Raw genomic sequence first — 16,775 nt, 5'->3', positions numbered from 1 at the left:
GGTGATCTTCACCTTTCCCTTTTTCATTTTATCCTTTGGCAAGCACTTTGTGTTGGGGTGATCCTGATATATATATCCAATTGGATGTACGTTAGCATGAACTATTATTGTTGACATCACCCAAAGGTGAATACGTTTGGAGGCAACATTTTAAGCCCCTATCTTTCTCTGTGTCTGATTAAAACTCCATAACCACAAGTATTGCGTGAGTGTTAGCAATTGTAGAAGACTATATGATAGTTGAGTATGTGAAGTTTGCTAAATCAAAGCTCTGACATAGACCCTTCCTGAAAATAGGATGAATTGCAATTGTTTGATGACTAAGAATGAAGTTTGCTAGTTTTCAAGAAAGTTTATGGTCTATGCTTTAACATGTGAATAGCTTGTTACTTGATTATGAATAGTTTTATGAGATGAACTACTGTTATGACATATATTGATGCTAGTAAAGGTGATTGAAATTATCATTGATCAAACTTGTGCACCTCTAGCATTCACACTTCATAAATTCTTCTTTTATCATTTACCTACTCGAGGACGAGCAGGAATTAAGCTTGGGGATGCTGATACGCCTCCAACGTATCTATAATTTATGAAGCATTCATGCTATTTTATTATCTGTTTTGAATGATTACGGGATTTATTATACACTTTTATATTACTTTTGGGACTAACCTATTAACCGAAGGCCCAGCCCATATTGCTGTTTTATTGCCTGTTTCAGTATTTCAAAGAAAAGGAATATCAAACGGAGTCCAAACGGAGTCCAAATGGAATAAAACCTTCGGCAGCGTGATTTTTGGAAAGATTATGATCCAGGAGACTTGGAGTGCAAGCCGGGGGGTCATCGAGGAAGCCACGAGACAGGGGGCACGCCCACCCCCCTGGGCGTGCCCTACCCTCTTGTGGGCCCCTCAAGGCTCCACCGACCAACTTCTTTCGCCTATATAAGCCTACGTACCATAAAACATCGAATATCAAGATAGATCGGGAGTTCCGCCGCCGCAAGCCTCTGTAGCCACCAGAAACCTCTCGGGAGCCCTTCCCAGCACCCTACCGGAGGGGGATCCTTCACCGGTGGCCATCTTCATCATCTCGGTGCTCTCCATGACGAGGAGGGAGTAGTTCACCCTCGAGGCTGAGGGTATGTACCAGTAGCTATGTGTTTGATCTCTCTCTCTCGTGTTCTCTCTCGTGTTCCCTCTATGGCACGATCTTGATGTATCCCGAGCTTTGTTATTGTAGTTGGATCTTATGATGTTTCTCCCCCTCTACTCTCTTGTGATGAATTGAGTTTTCCTCTTGAAGTTATCTTATTGGATTGAGTCTTTAATGATTCGAGAACACTTGATGTATGTATTGCCGTGATTATCTGTGGTGAAAATGGGATATCATGTGCCACTTGATGTATGTTTTGGTGACCAACTTGCGGGTTCCGCCCATGGACCTATGCATAGGGGTTGGCACACGTTTTCGTCTTGACTCTCCGGTAGAATCTTTGGGGCACTCTTGGAAGTACTTTGTGTTGGTTGAATAGATGAATCTGAGATTGTGTGATGCATATCGTATAACCGTGCCCACGGATACTTGAGGTGACAATGGAGTATCTAGGTGACATTAGGGTTTTGGTTGATTTGTGTCTTAAGGTGTTATTCTAGTACAAACTCTTGAATAGATTGATCCGAAAGAATAACTTTGAGGTGGTTTCGTACCCTACCATAATCTCTTCGTTTGTTCTCTGCTATTAGTGGCTTTGGAGTGAATCTTTGTTGCATGTTGAGGGATTGTTATGTGATCTATCTATGTTATTATTGTTGAGAGAACTTGCACTAGTGAAAGTATGAACCCTATGCCTTGTTTCCTACCATTGCAATACCATTTACGCTCACTTTTATCATTAGTTACCTTGCTGTTTTTATAATTTGAGATTACAAATACCTTTATCTACCATCCATATTGCACTTGTATCACCATCTCTTTGCCGAACTAGTGCACCTATACAATTTACCATTGTATTGTGTGTGTTGGGGACACAAGAGACTCTTTGTTATTTGGTTGCAGGGTTGTTTGAGAGAGACCATCTTCATCCTACGCCTCCTACGGATTGATAAACCTTAGGTCATCCACTTGAGGGAAATTTGCTACTGTCCTACAAACATGTGCACTTGCAGGCCCAACAATGTCTACAAGAAGAAGGTTGTGTAGTAGACATCACCGAGCCACCTCGCGACGCATTTCAGATGTAGCTGGTCTGCTGTATTTGGCTCTGGTGGTTTTGTACGTATTATATTCGGCGTGATGGTCATCGTCATGTGTCGAGGCGCGCCCCCGTGATCTGTAGATTGATCTTGGCTATCCTGCTTTGTCTTCCATTTCGTCTCGCAGGTCATGCGTGTAGCCTCGGGCCTTGGTGTTTTTAGTTGATTGATGACGTGGTGCGGGCTGGTGTTCAGGCTGATACATCACTTTATCTCGGCCACGGGGTGGCCGGTCAGCCGCATCCTGTGCTAGTGCCTCGTCCTCGAATTGAGGTAACAACCTCCGCCTCGGGTAGCTTTTGTTTGGGCGTTCGAGTCCGTATTCCTTGGCTGCCATGACTTCAGTCCATCTATCAGCTAGCAGATCTTGATCAGCTTGAAGCTGCTGCTACTTCTTCTTCAGGCTTTTCGCAGTGGCTATAAGCCGTCGCTTGAAGTGTTCCTGCTTGGCGGGATCCTCAGGCACGGTAATTCATCATAGTCGAGGCTCACCTCATCCTCGGAGGGGGCATGTAGTTGTCCTCCTCCGAGTTTTCATTTGTGGCCTGTTCATCAGGGCTGGCTTGCCCGTCCCCCCGTCCGTCCTGTTTGAATCCCGGCTGGGCGGGGTCGTCTTCATTGTCTTCGGCATCGTCCGAATTGCTATTGTCTCCTGTGTCGGTATTGCTGTTTTTACCATGGCGTGGTTTAGAGCGGCACCGCTGACGTTGGCGCTTTGGCTGCTTCTCGGGAGGTTTATCCTCACATGTATCCTTTTTGTCCTCCCCATTATCTTCTTTGGGGGTATCCACCATGTAAATGTCATATGACGAGGTGGTTGTCCATTGCCCTGTGGGCGGTGGTTCCTCTTCTTCTCCCGCATCGTCGTCCATACCGTCAATGTCTTCGGAGTCAAAGTCGAGCATGTCGGTCAAGTTGTCGACGGTGGCTATCGAGTGGGTGGTGGGTGGGCAGCGAAGTTCTTCATCGTCTGTTTCCCACTCAAGCCGGACATAGTTCGGCCAAGAATCTCCTCACAAGGAGAGAGATCTTAATGAATTTAACATGTCTCCCAAGGGCGAGTGATAAAAGATGTCCGCGGAGGTAAACTCCAAGATCGGCGCCCAATCCGCTTCAACGGGCGCGGACACACGCGGTTCGGAACCCGTATCCAGAGACGAGTCCGGGGGTCCGACGACACATGCCTCGATAGGGGCTAAATCTGTGTTCGTCTCCAACGCCGGTGCATCCAAACCCCGTGATATGATACGCTCTATCACACATAAACCTCCTTATATCTTCCTCAAAACAGCCACCATACCTACCTATTATGGCATTTCCATAGCCATTCCGAGATATATTACCATGCAACTTCCATCATCATCATCATGACATACATTACTTTTGTCATATTGCCATTGCATGATCATGTAGTTGACATCGTATTTGTGGCAAAGCCACCATGCATTATTTTTCATACATGTCACTCTTGATTCATTGCACCATCCTGGTACACCGCCGGAGGCATTCATATAGAGTCATATCTTGTTCTAAGTTTCGAGTTGTAATCCTTGTGTTGTAATCAATACAAGTGTGATGATCATCATTATTAGAGCATTGCCCAAAAAAAGAGAAAGGCCAAAAAGAAAAAAAAGAAAGGCCCAAAAAAAGAAAAAAAGGGCAATGCTACTATCTCTCTTTCCACACTTGTGCTTCAAAGTAGCACCTTGTTCTTCATGTAGTGAGTCTCATATATTGTGCTTCAAAGTAGCACCTTGTTCTTCATGTAGTGAGTCTCATAAGTTGTCCTTTTTATACTAGTGGGAATTTTTCATTATAGAACTTGGCTTGTATATTCCTACGATGGGATTCCTCAAATGCCTAGGTCTTGTGAGCAAGCAAGTTGGATGCACACCCACTAGTTTTCTTTTGTTGAGCATTCATTTATAACTCTAGTGCATCCGTTGCATGGCAATCCCTACTCCTCATGTTGACATCAATTGATGGGCATCTCCGTAGCCCGTTGATTAGCCTCGTCAACGTGAGACTTTCTATTTTTTGGTCTTCTCCACACCATCCCCATCATCATATTCTATTCCACCCATAGTGCTATATCCATGGCTTACGCTCATGTATTGCGTGAAGGTTGAAAAAGTTTGAGATTATTTAAGTATGAAACAATTGCTTGGCTTGTCATCAGGGGTATAGAAGTTGGGAACATCTTTGTGTGACGAAAATGAAGCATAGCTTAACTATATGATTTTGTAGGGATGAACTTTCTTTTGCCATGCTATTTTGAGAAGACATGATTGCTTTGATTAGTATGCTTGAAGTATTATTAATTTTATGTCAATATGAACTTTTGTCTTGAACCTTTCGGATCTGAATATTCATGCCACAATTAAGGAGATTTACATTGAAATTATGCCAAAGTATCACTCCGCATCAAAAATTCTTTTTTATCATTTACCTACTCAAGGACGAGCAGGAATTAAGCTTGGGGATGCTTGATACGTCTCCAACGTATCTATAATTTTTGATTGCTCCATGCTACTTTATCTACTGTTTTAGGCAATATTGGGCTTTATTATCCACTTTTATATTATTTTTGGGACTAACCTATTAACCGGAGGCCCAGCCCAGATTTGCTGTTTTATGCCTATTTCAGTGTTTCGAGGAAAAGGAATATCAGACGGAGTCAAAACGGAATGAAATCAACTGGAGAAGTTATTTTTGGAAGGAAAGCAACCCAGGGAACTTGGAGTGCACGTCAGGGGAGATACGGGCTGCCCACAAGGGTGGGGGGCGTGCCCACCCCCCTGGGCGCGCCCCCTGCCTCGTGGGGCCCCCGTAGCTCCTCCGACGTACCCCCTGCACCCATATATACTCTTGTACCCTAAAACTTCCAGAACAGAACCTAGATTGGGAGTTACACCGCCGCAAGCCTCTATAGCCACCAAAAACTAATCGGGACCCTGTTCCGGCACTCTGCCAAAGGGGGATCCCATCACCGGAGGCCATCTTCATCATCCCGGTGCTATCCATGATGAGGAGGGAGTAGTTCACCCTCGGGGCTGAGGGTATGTACCAGTAGCTATGTGTTTGATCTCTCTCTCTCGTGTTCTCTCTCGTGTTCCTCTATGGCACGATCTTGATGTATCCCGAGCTTTGCTATTGTAGTTGGATCTTATGATGTTTCTCCCCCTCTACTCTCTTGTGATGAATTGAGTTTCCCCTTTGAAGTTATCTTATCGGATTGCGTCTTTTATGAGAACACTTGATGTATGCCGTGATTATCTGTGGTGACAATGGGATATCATGTGCCACTTGATGTATGTTTCGGTGATCAACTTGCGGGTTTCGTGACATTGGGAACCTATGCATAGGGGTTGGCACACGTTCTTGACTCTCCGGTAGTAGCTTTGGGGCACTCTTTGAAGTACTTTTATGTTGGTTGGATGAATCTGAGATTGTGTGACACATATCGTATAATCATACCCACGGATACTTGAGGTGACAATGGAGTATCTAGGTAACATTAGGGTTTTGGTTGATTTGTGTCTTAAGGTGTTATTCTAGTATGAACTCTATGATGGATTGAGCGGAAAGAATAGCTTTATGTTATTTTACTACGAACTCTTGAATAGATAGAACAGAAAGGGTAACTTTGAGGTGGTTTCATACCCTACCATAATCTCTACGTTTGTTCTCCGCTATTAGTGTCTTTGGAGTGACTCTTTGTTGCATGTTGAGGGCTTGTTATATGATCTATCTATGTTATTATTGTTGAGAGAACTTGCACTAGTGAAAGTATGAACCCTAGGCCTTGTTTCCTATCATTGCAATACCGTTTACGCTCACTTTTATCGCTAGTTATCTTGCTGTTTTTATTATTTCAGATTACAAATACCTTTATCTACTATCTATTTTGCACTCGTATCACCATCTCTTCGCCGAACTAGTGCACCTATACAATTTACCATTGTATTGGGTGTGTTGGGGACACAAGAGACTCTTTGTTATTTGGTTGCAGGGTTGTTTGAGAGAGACCATCTTCATCCTACGCCTCCTACGGATTGATAAACCTTAGGTCATCCACTTGAGGGAAATTTTCTACTGTCCTACAAACCTGTGCACTTGCAGGCCCAACAACGTCTACAAGAAGAAGGTTGTGTAGTAGACATCAGCTAACCCTAAAAGCTAGCCTATGATTATGATTGACCTTAGTCCTACGGACTAAACCCTCCGGTTTATATAGACACCGGAGAGGGCTAGGGTTACACAGAGTCGGTTACAGAGAAGGAAATCTACATATCCGAATCGCCAAGCTTGCCTTCCACGCAAAGGAGAGTCCCATCCAGACACGGGACGAAGTCTTCTATCTTGTATCTTCATAGTACAACAGTCTGGCCAAAGTATATAGTCCGGCTGTCCGAGGACCCCTTAATACAGGACTCCCCCACCCTCCTCATGGGAGAAAGAAAAGGGGAGGGCGCCACCCTCCCCTGCCTTTTCCCGCACGCCTAAAAAGGCAAGGGGGCGGCTAGGGGCAGGCTTGGGGCGCCTCCTGGCTACCTCCTCCCTCCCCCCACCTATATATATGTGGGAGGGGGTGCCATACAAAGCCACGACAATCTCTTAGCCGTGTGCGGCGCCCCTCTCCACAGTTTCGTTCCTCGGTCATATTTTCGGAGTGCTTAGGTGAAGCCCTACGAATATAGCATCATCACCACGTCACCACATTGTCGTGCTACCGGAAATCATCCACTACTTCGTTGTCTTGCTGTATCAAGAAGGTGAGGACATCACCGAGCTGAACGTGTGTTGTTGCCATATGTTCGGTACTTGATCGGTTGGATCGCAAAGAAGTTCGACTACATCAACCGCGTTACTAAATGCTTCCGCTTATGGTCTACGAGGGTATGTAGACACACTCTACCCCTCGTTTCTATGCATCTCCATGGTGAGATCTTGCATGTGTGTAGAATTTTTTTTGTTTTTCATGCAGTGTTTCCCAACAATTCTGGTGACCTTTATGAAGGACAAGCCCACCACTTCATCACCACCATCACTGAAGAAGGAAACTTGAGTATATGGGTATGGGCACCGCCCTTGGCTTGTTCCGAGCTTGGGGGAGGTGTCCCGATGTTGTATCACCATCACTTTTAGTATCATTACCTATCTTAGTTCTATCCTTAGTTATTTCGTGATTGAGAAGAATAAAGTATTAGTATGAAGTAGGTTTTAAGTGCTTGTTTCGTGATGGTCCTATCTATATAATCGTGTGTGAGAATTATATAACAAAGAGTAGTACGAGTATCGTTGCTTTACCTTCCTGTTACAATCTTATCAATAATAATAAAAGTTCATATGCTAATCCCATGGGGAGTAATGAGTTCACATATAAGAAGTATAATTGGTAAAAATTATTGAAAGATGGCAAATAATAGCATTGGTCATTGATGCAATTCATGAAATAATAATAAAGGAAGAGAGAATTCACATATAAATATTTTATCTTGGACATCTTGTATGATTATGAGCCCCCATTAATTATTTTCAAGCTTGATCAAATAGTTGATGTTGGACAACGAAGACAATGTAATGAGTTATGTTTGCTTATATTCACATAGAAGTTATATTGTCATGGATCCTCTAACATGTGGTGCTTTCTAATAAGCTTTTGCTAGGTAAAATTCCGTACTGAGTAGAGATATTACTTGTGCATCTAAAAACTCTTAAATCCAGTTTCTTGTCATGAGAATCCACCATATTTACCTACGGATTGACTATGATTCTTCAAGTAAGTTATCATTTGTGCAAAGCAATAAAAATTGCTCCTAAATATGTATGATTTTTTATTGTAAGGAAAAATGTTGCTATGAACTAAATTGCTCCTAAATAAACTTTCTATGAACTTTTGATGGTAACGCAATAAAAGCGACAAACTACTTGATAAATGTTGCTATCGTAAGGGGCAATATAAAGTGATGTTCCTTTGATTAAGAGATTGCACATCCAAATGAAAAGCGCATGGCAATCTTTGCTTCCCTTTGTGAAGGGCCTATCTTGTAGTATTTAGTCTTTACTTTTATGCAAGAGTCAATAGTATCCATTCTCATTCCGACCTCAATTATTCTCCACTTGGCAAGCACCATGTGGTAGGGAATTATCCAGATACATATATCCAGTTGAATATAGGTAATAATGAGTTATTATTGTTGACATTATCCCTAAGATAAATAAGTTGGGAGGTGAAACATTAAAACCCCATCTTCCTTTGTGTCTGGCTGAAACTGTTTGTTCTAAAAATATGCTTTGAGGGTCAGCAATCATCGAAGACTATATGATAGTTGAGTATGTGGAATTTGCTAAACCAAAAGCTCTTACATAGACTCTTCCTGGTAATATGATGAATTGTAGCTGCCTCGATGATTGAGAACATAGTTTGTTAGTTTTCAAAAACGTTTATTGTATATACTTTAGCTTGTGGATGACTGTTACTTGATCAAGAGAAGTTTTATAATGAATAATTATTGTTAAAACAATGATCATGATGCTACCATGTCCATATTTTATTTTATCGACACCTCTCTAGAAACATGTGGTCATGATTATCGAGTTCAGCATTTGCTTGAGGACAAGTGAGGTCTAAGCTTGGGGGAGCTAATATGTCCATTTTGCATCATGTTCTCCCACTATTATTTAGAACACTTTAGATCAGTATTTCACTTTATGATGCAATTCTAATGCCTTTTCTCTCTTAATAGGCAAGATACACATTAGAGGGAAATTGTCGGCAGCTAGAATTCTGGACTTAAAAGAGCTCCATCAGATATATCTATTCTCCGGACCTTCAAATGACTTGAAATTTTACGGAGAATTGCTACTTGTGAGCTGCTTTGGGATTTTCCCGGAGAGGAGAGGATGATGCAGTATAGTAGAGATGTAGCGACCACACCTCAAACAGTCTAGTCTTTGTGCATTAGTATCATCCCTGGATTGGCAATGCTGACACGCATAGTACTCGAGGATTTATAACAGAGTTTCAGTCACACACTTATTACATCGAAATGTCTCAAAAAGAGAACTTACTACAGTAATATGGCTTAAGGCCATCTAAATAAGATAACAGCAGAAGGCTTGGAAGATAAAGTGAGTCCATCAACTCCAACGGCATAGCTGAGTGAACGACAACGACCTATGGCACCTTACTCATCGTCTGAAAAGTCTGCAACATGATATGTTGCAGCCCGAAACAGATCAGCACATGGAATCTGCTAGCAAGGTAACACAAGAGAGTAATGAACAGAATAAATGCTATCACTACATGCATATATGGCTGGTGGAAAGCTCTATGGTTAATGTTTTGCATAAAGCCAATTTTTCCCTACAACAAAGGAATATATTTTATTTAACTATCATGGTGGTTGTTAAACATTGAGAAGGCAACTCAATCCCAATTAAACATCATCAATTACCCAACAGATTAATTAAGAGTGATGAGATCAACATGATAATCCAAGAACCAGATACTCAAGATGTCCATAACCAGGGACACAGCTAACCATGATTAGTTTGTACACTCTGCAGAGGTTTGCGCACTTTTCCCCACAAGACTCGATCGCCTCAGAAATGAATGACCGAGACACAGTCTTTCAGAAACATTATCTCTTTAATCTAGATGGACAGTTACACCTACTTTCCCCTACATCTGCTAGCCCATCACTGAAAGAGGTCATGCAACCTACTCACCTATGCTAGAGCCCATAATAGCTTGTAGCTGCACACGGAAGTTTCTAGCATGAATAATTTTATGAAACCTTTGAGCCTGGGTGGCAAACCGTAGGATGATCACACGGGTACTCCGGGATATCCTAGGACAACACTGGATTCTCCAGGTGCCCGCAACCAATGCACCCATATGTGTATTTAAGTAGCCACCTTAAGTTAACCATTAATTAAAATCTCTCACATCTCTCATGGATACACTCACCCAATCCACGTCTACGAGCATAGCATAGCAATCTGATCATAACGTAGAAGTAACTCCCCAAGGGTTCGATAATAAAAGGGCAATAGGTCTACCTCACCATCTACTTCCCAAACCCACATGTTAATCAGATCCTAATCATGAAATGTTTGAAGATTGGAACTAATGCATAAAAACTGGGTAGTAAAGAGATATGATCAAAGTGTCACTTGCCTTGCTGACGATCTGCAAAACCTAGAGACTCGTAGTAGCACGCTTCGCACTCCGGAATACTATTGCAAACAAACAATAACATACATAAGCACTCAAGCATAGATGCATAGGTAAAACTTCCAATAAGAAGATCCAATCTGATAGTTCAACTGAAAAGCTTCAACTTGCAAAAAGAATCAACCCAAACGGAATAACGAAACTCAAACTACGAATGAAACAAGATTCATTTACTAATCTGGACTAAAGTTAAATTTTACAGTACCAAAATCATGTTCAAGTTGGTTAAACAGAAAGAGGGCTTTGATACGAAAATTTAGGCGCTGGTTTCATCTAATTTGGATAAACGAGCAAAAAGTTATACTAGATCGAAGATCAGGGCAGAAATCACGATCAAAAATAATCACAGATAAACCCTGGAAAAAAAGAAATGAACAGACTAACAAACGAACGTTCGCTGTCTGAACCTAAACAGTGAACGGCGTTCATTAAAACGAACAAACGGACGATCGTCCGCTAAACAACTAAACCGAGAAAACCGAACTAATAAAAAAACAGATCTAGGGTTTTTCTAAAAAAACGACGGTTTTACCTAAACTGAGAAAAAGACCGGGGCAACTCCGGCGGCTCCAGCAGAACTCCGATGAGGTGGGGCGCGGTCGTCAGCGGCTCTGGGGCAATGGCGTGCGGCGCGGGCGGTGGTGGGCGGCAGCGACGGCGAAGCAGCGCGGCGGCGGCAGCGTCGGACGACGGCGACGGCGGCTTGCGGCGGCGGCGGCGGTTTCGGGCGCGGTGCAGTGGCTGTGGTGGTGCGGGAGGGCAAGGGGCGGCGGTGACGGTACTTATAGGAGGCCGGGGGTAGTGGCTTGGGGAGGGGGTCGGACAGAGGCAGTCTGGGGCGGCGACGGCTTTGCCAGTGGCGGCGTGCGGTGGCGGGACTCCGCCTGGGGGTCGGGGTCGACCGGGGTGGCGGCTTGGGCCGCAACACACTCGGGCGCACGCGTGTGTGGCGCAGGGAGGCGTCGGCTGGGCCGTTGGCCCAGTCGGGCGACGCATTTTTTTAATAAAATTCTACCAAAAGAAAGAACAATCCTAAGAAATAAAATAAAAAAAATCTAAAAATGCCAAAAACAATTTTCACCGTCTAAATAAAATATGTAGAACAAAGTGAACATTTTTCTGGCCTAAAAATGCAATTTTGAAAAATGCAATTTTTTTATTATTCAAATAAAATAGCAATAAAAACCAAATAAAATAAATTATTGATTTTAACATTTTTCCTCCAATATTTCTTTTATTTCAGAGAAGTCATTTTATCCCCTCTCTTTTATTTTGATATTGGAAATATTTGGAAGGAAAGTGATTAAAACCAAACTGATCCTCTTTTCAAATTTGAGAAAATTCAAATATGAAAACAATTGAAATCCCCAACTCTCTCCGTGGGTCCTTGAGTTGCTTAGAATTTCTAAGATCCAACCAAAATGCAATTAAAATATGTTGTGCATATGATGACCCATGTATAACATTCCAAATTGAAAATTTGGGATGTTACAAACCTAGCCCCTTAAGATGAATCTCGCCCTCGAGATTCGGGTTGGCTAGAAAATAGGTGCGGGTGGTCTTTCCGTAGGTCTTCCTCTCGTTCCCAGGTGGCTTCCTCCTCGGTATGGTGGCTCCACTGAACTTTGCAAAACTTGATAACCTTGTTGCGTGTGACTCAGCTAGCAAACTCAAGAATCTTCACTGGTTTCTCTTCATAGGTCAAATCACTATCCAGCTGAACCGCTTCCAGTGGCACTGTATTTCTCAGAGGAATATCGGCCATCTCTACGTGGCACTTCTTCAATTGAGAAACGTGAAACACATCATGAACTCCTGACAATCCTTCTGGCAATTCCAGCTTGTAGGCAACTTCTCCCATACGTTCCAAAACTTTGTATGGTCCCACAAAACATGGTGCTAACTTTCCCTTAACTCTAAAACGCTTAACTCCTTGAAGTGGGGACACACGAAGGTATACTCTATCTCCGACTTCGTAAACTGTCTCCTTGCGTTTAGAATCCGCATAACTCTTCTGCCTGGACTGGGCTACCTTGAGTGTGTCGTGAATCAGTTTAACCTTCTCTTCCGACTCCTTAATCAAATCTGGTCCAAACAACTGACGGTCTCCAACTTCATCCCACAATAACGGTGTCCTGCACCTACTTCCGTACAAAGCTTTGAAAGGGGCCATCTTTAAACTGGCTTGATAACTGTTGTTATAAGAGAATTCTGCATACGGCAAGTTGTCGTCCCAACTAGATCCATAATCTAGCGCACAAGCTCTCAACATGTCCTCTAGAATCTGATTGACTCTCTCGGTCTATCCATCTGTCTATGGATGAAAGGTTGTACTGAACTCTAGCCTAGTACCCAAAGTCTCATGCAACTGATTCCAGAACTTTGAGGTAAACTGGGTTCCTCTACCTGATACAATGGTCCTCGAAACTTCATGCAGACATACGATCCTGGTCATGTATATCTTTGCCAACTTAGCGCTTGTATAAGTGGTCTTCACCGGGATGAAATGAACTACTTTCGTCAACCGATCGACTACAACCCATATTGAGTCATGGCCTGAATGAGTCCTGGGCAATCCAGTGATAAAATGCATGCCAAGCTTGTCCCACTTCCATTCGGGTATCGGCAATGGTTGTAGCAAACCTGCTGGCTTCTGATGCTCTACCTTAACTCTTTGACATACATCACATACTGCTACATACTCAGCAATATCCTTCTTCATTCCTCTCCACCAGAAACTTTCCTTAAAATCCGGATACATCTTAGTATTTCTTGGGTGAATCGAATATGGAGAATCATGGGCCTCCTGCAGAATCAACTTCCTGATCTCGGGGTCATTAGGCACATATACGCGATCTTCAAACCATAAAGTATCATGCTCATCCTCATGAAATCCCTTAGCCTTTCCTTTGCTCATCCTTTCCTTTATCTCCGCAATCTCATTGTCAGTCTTCCGGGCTTTTCTGATCTTATCAATAAAAGTGGAATGAATTTCCAATGCTGCTACATAACCTCTCGGAACTATTTCCAAACATAGCTCGTGAAGATCCTCTGCTAACTCCTTGGGTAATCCTCCGGTCATGAGCATATTGACATAACTCTTGCGACTCAACGCATCGGCTACTACATTAGGCTTTCCGGGATGGTAGTGCAATTTCATATCATAATCCTTAATGAGCTTGAGCCATCTCCTTTGCCTGAGGTCCAACTCCTTCTGTGTGAAGATATATTTCAAGCTCTTATGATCCGTGTATACCTCATAGTGGTTTTTGATGAGGAAATGTCTCCATGTCTTCAACGCATGCACTACGGCTGCTAACTCTAAATCATGAGTAGCATCATTCAGCTCATGGGGTTTAAGCTGTCGTGAGGCATATGAAACAACTCTTCCCTCCTGCATAAGCACTACTCCAAGTCCTCGACGAGAAGCATCGCAATGCACTTGATAATCCTTACGTTGGTCTGGAAGAATCAGCACTGGGGCTGTAACCAAACGTTTCTTCAACTCCTGAAAACTGGCTTCACACTCCTCAATCCATTTGAACTTGGTGTCCTTCTTCAACAACTCCGTCATGGACTTTGCAATCCTGGAGAAATTCTCTATGAACCTCCGATAATATCCTGCGAGTCCGAGAAAACTCCTGATCTCTCCAACAGATGTGGGTGCCACCCATTTAGTCATGGAAAAAACCTTGGTGGGGTCTATTGTTATTCTTCTCCGGATATAACATGTCCGAGAAATCCAACTTCCTTCAACCAAAAATCACACTTGCTGAACTTGGTGTATAACTGGTGTTCCCTGAGCTTCTCGAGAACCAAACGCAAATGCTCCTTGTGCTCCTCTTCGTTCTTCGAGTAGACCAATATATCATCAATGAACACCACGACGAACTTATCCAAAAACTCCATAAACACCTTGTTCATCATGTTCATGAAATAGGCAGGCATGTTAGTCAGACCAAATGACATAACGGTATACTCGTATAGCCCGTACCTTGTGGTAAAAGTTGTCTTGGGTATATCATGCTCTCAAATCTTCAGCTGATGGTATCCTGATCACAGATCGATCTTAGAGAAAACTTTAGCTCCTTGCAACTGGTCAAACAAATCATTGATCATCGGCAGTGGGTACTTGTTCTTGATTGTCACTTCATTCAACGCACGATAATCAACAACCATCCTTAATGATCCATCCTTCTTCTCCACTAGAAGTATTGGGGCTCCCCAAGGTGACGAACTTGGTCGAATGTAACCCTTATCCAGTAACTCCTTAATCTGCTTCTTAATTTCCTCCAAATCCTTTGTGGGCATCCGATACGGTCTCTTTGATATTGGCCCGGTGCCTGGCAAAAGCTCAATCAAAAACTCAATGTCTCTATCTGGTGGCATGCCTGGCAACTCCTCCGGAAATACATCGGGGTAATCCTTCACCACTGGTACTTCCTCCTGTACAACTCCTGATAAGGAATTCACTTGAGTCCTATTCGACACATGCCGGGATACATACTTGACCCTTCTTCCTTCTGGGGTGGTGAGAATAATTGACTTACTGGTGCAATTGATGTTTCCTCCATACATCGATAACCAATCCATACCCAAAATCACATCCAATCCTTGCGACTCCAGAATTATCAGATTCGAGGAGAAAACATGCCTACCTATGGTCAATGGCATCTGAAAACATCCTTGGCTTGCCATATGCTCTACTCCTAGTGAGCTTACTAACATAGGTGTCCTAAGAACTTTGGTGGGCAACTTATACTTATCCACAAATCCCCTTGATATGTATGAATGCGATGCACCAGTATCAAAAAGAACGATTGCAGTAAATGACTTAACCAAAAACTTACCTATAACTGCATCTGGCTGCTCTTCAACCTCCTCCATGCTAACATGGTTCACTTGTCCCCTGTTGAAAGGGTTGGGCTTCTTCCCAGAGCTTCCATTGCCATTACCATTCTTTGCTTTAGATCACTCGGTGGCATAATGTCCATTCTTCCCGCACTTGAAACAAGTGATGTGACTTAGCTCCTTCTTGGCGGGCGTTGCCGGGTTAGAACGGTTCTGACTGTTGCTTCCTCCATTCACATTCACATTCTTGGGGACACTATGGTTATGCGAACTTCCTCCATTGGAATTATGGCCTCCAGCCACGGCAAATTCAAACGTAGTTCATTCCCGCGCCCAAAATAAACGCCACAATCCGGCGATCAAGCGGCCAGTAGATCGGCGATCGGATTCAAACATAATAGAATGAGGTCTAGAGGGGAAAACACTACCCATATGCACATGAGACAAACACAATCATATCACACAAATCAATTCAAACAAGGGCTTACAATCGGTCTATCTATCGTTACAAAAGTGCTCGCACTATACTATAGACAGGGGGAATACTACTAATGGTATGGTGGTCGACTAGAAGTTTTCATCGGTGGAAAACTCCATGATATCCACTCCAGCTTCATCGTCATAGTCATCATCGCTATCGTCAGGGTCAGAGTCGGTGTCGTTGATGATGATGTAGTCCTCCAAATGAATGTCCTTGGAATGGTCGTCATCTCCTCCTGGCGCGGGGTCTCCCATGAATACTCCTAGCTTCCTTGTCAGGTCATCATTCTTCTCCACTAGTATCGTCATTTCCTCCTCATATCCGTCGCATGTAGACTTGAGTTCCTCCTCCAGTTCTGTAATCCTGGTCATTGCCTTCTTCAAATCTATCATGCTTAAGCACATCTTGTTCTCCTGGCAGCGAATGTGTTGGTTTAACTTCTGGATGAAAGCTGCAATGAACCTGTCCCTCCTGGTGCTAATCATCTCCCATTGCTCATCTCTGCGCCCACATATCTGGTAGATAGTGTCCTTAAGATCCTTGTGATAAACTTCTCTAATGCGTCCCATGGTGATGTGGGCTATCATGCTCTTCCCTAGACTCCAGTTTGGTGCATCAAAGGAAAACTGTAACGCCCCAGATGTAACTTTCCCCATTTGTACTCTAACTCTTGCCGTTTCCGGTGTCAAGTTATATTTATTTCTCGGGTTGGGTCTTTGTCTCCGTGTGTTGTTTTTCTTTTTCGTGCATCTCTTATCATGTCATCACGTGCATTGCATTTGCATACATGTTCATCTCATGCATTCGAGCATTTTCCCCGTTGTCCGTTTTGCATTCCGGCGCTTCGTTCTCCTCCGGTGGTCATTTCTAGTCTTCTTTCATGTGTGGGGTTTAAACATTTCCGGATTGGTCCGAGACTTGCCAAGCGGCCTTGGTTTACTAC

This window comes from Triticum aestivum, chromosome 1B (assembly GCF_018294505.1).
Source record: "Triticum aestivum cultivar Chinese Spring chromosome 1B, IWGSC CS RefSeq v2.1, whole genome shotgun sequence".
Classification (NCBI taxonomy): Eukaryota; Viridiplantae; Streptophyta; class Magnoliopsida; order Poales; family Poaceae; genus Triticum; species Triticum aestivum.
The sequence above is the reverse complement of the archived record's forward strand: the minus strand, read 5'-3'. Positions refer to the sequence as shown.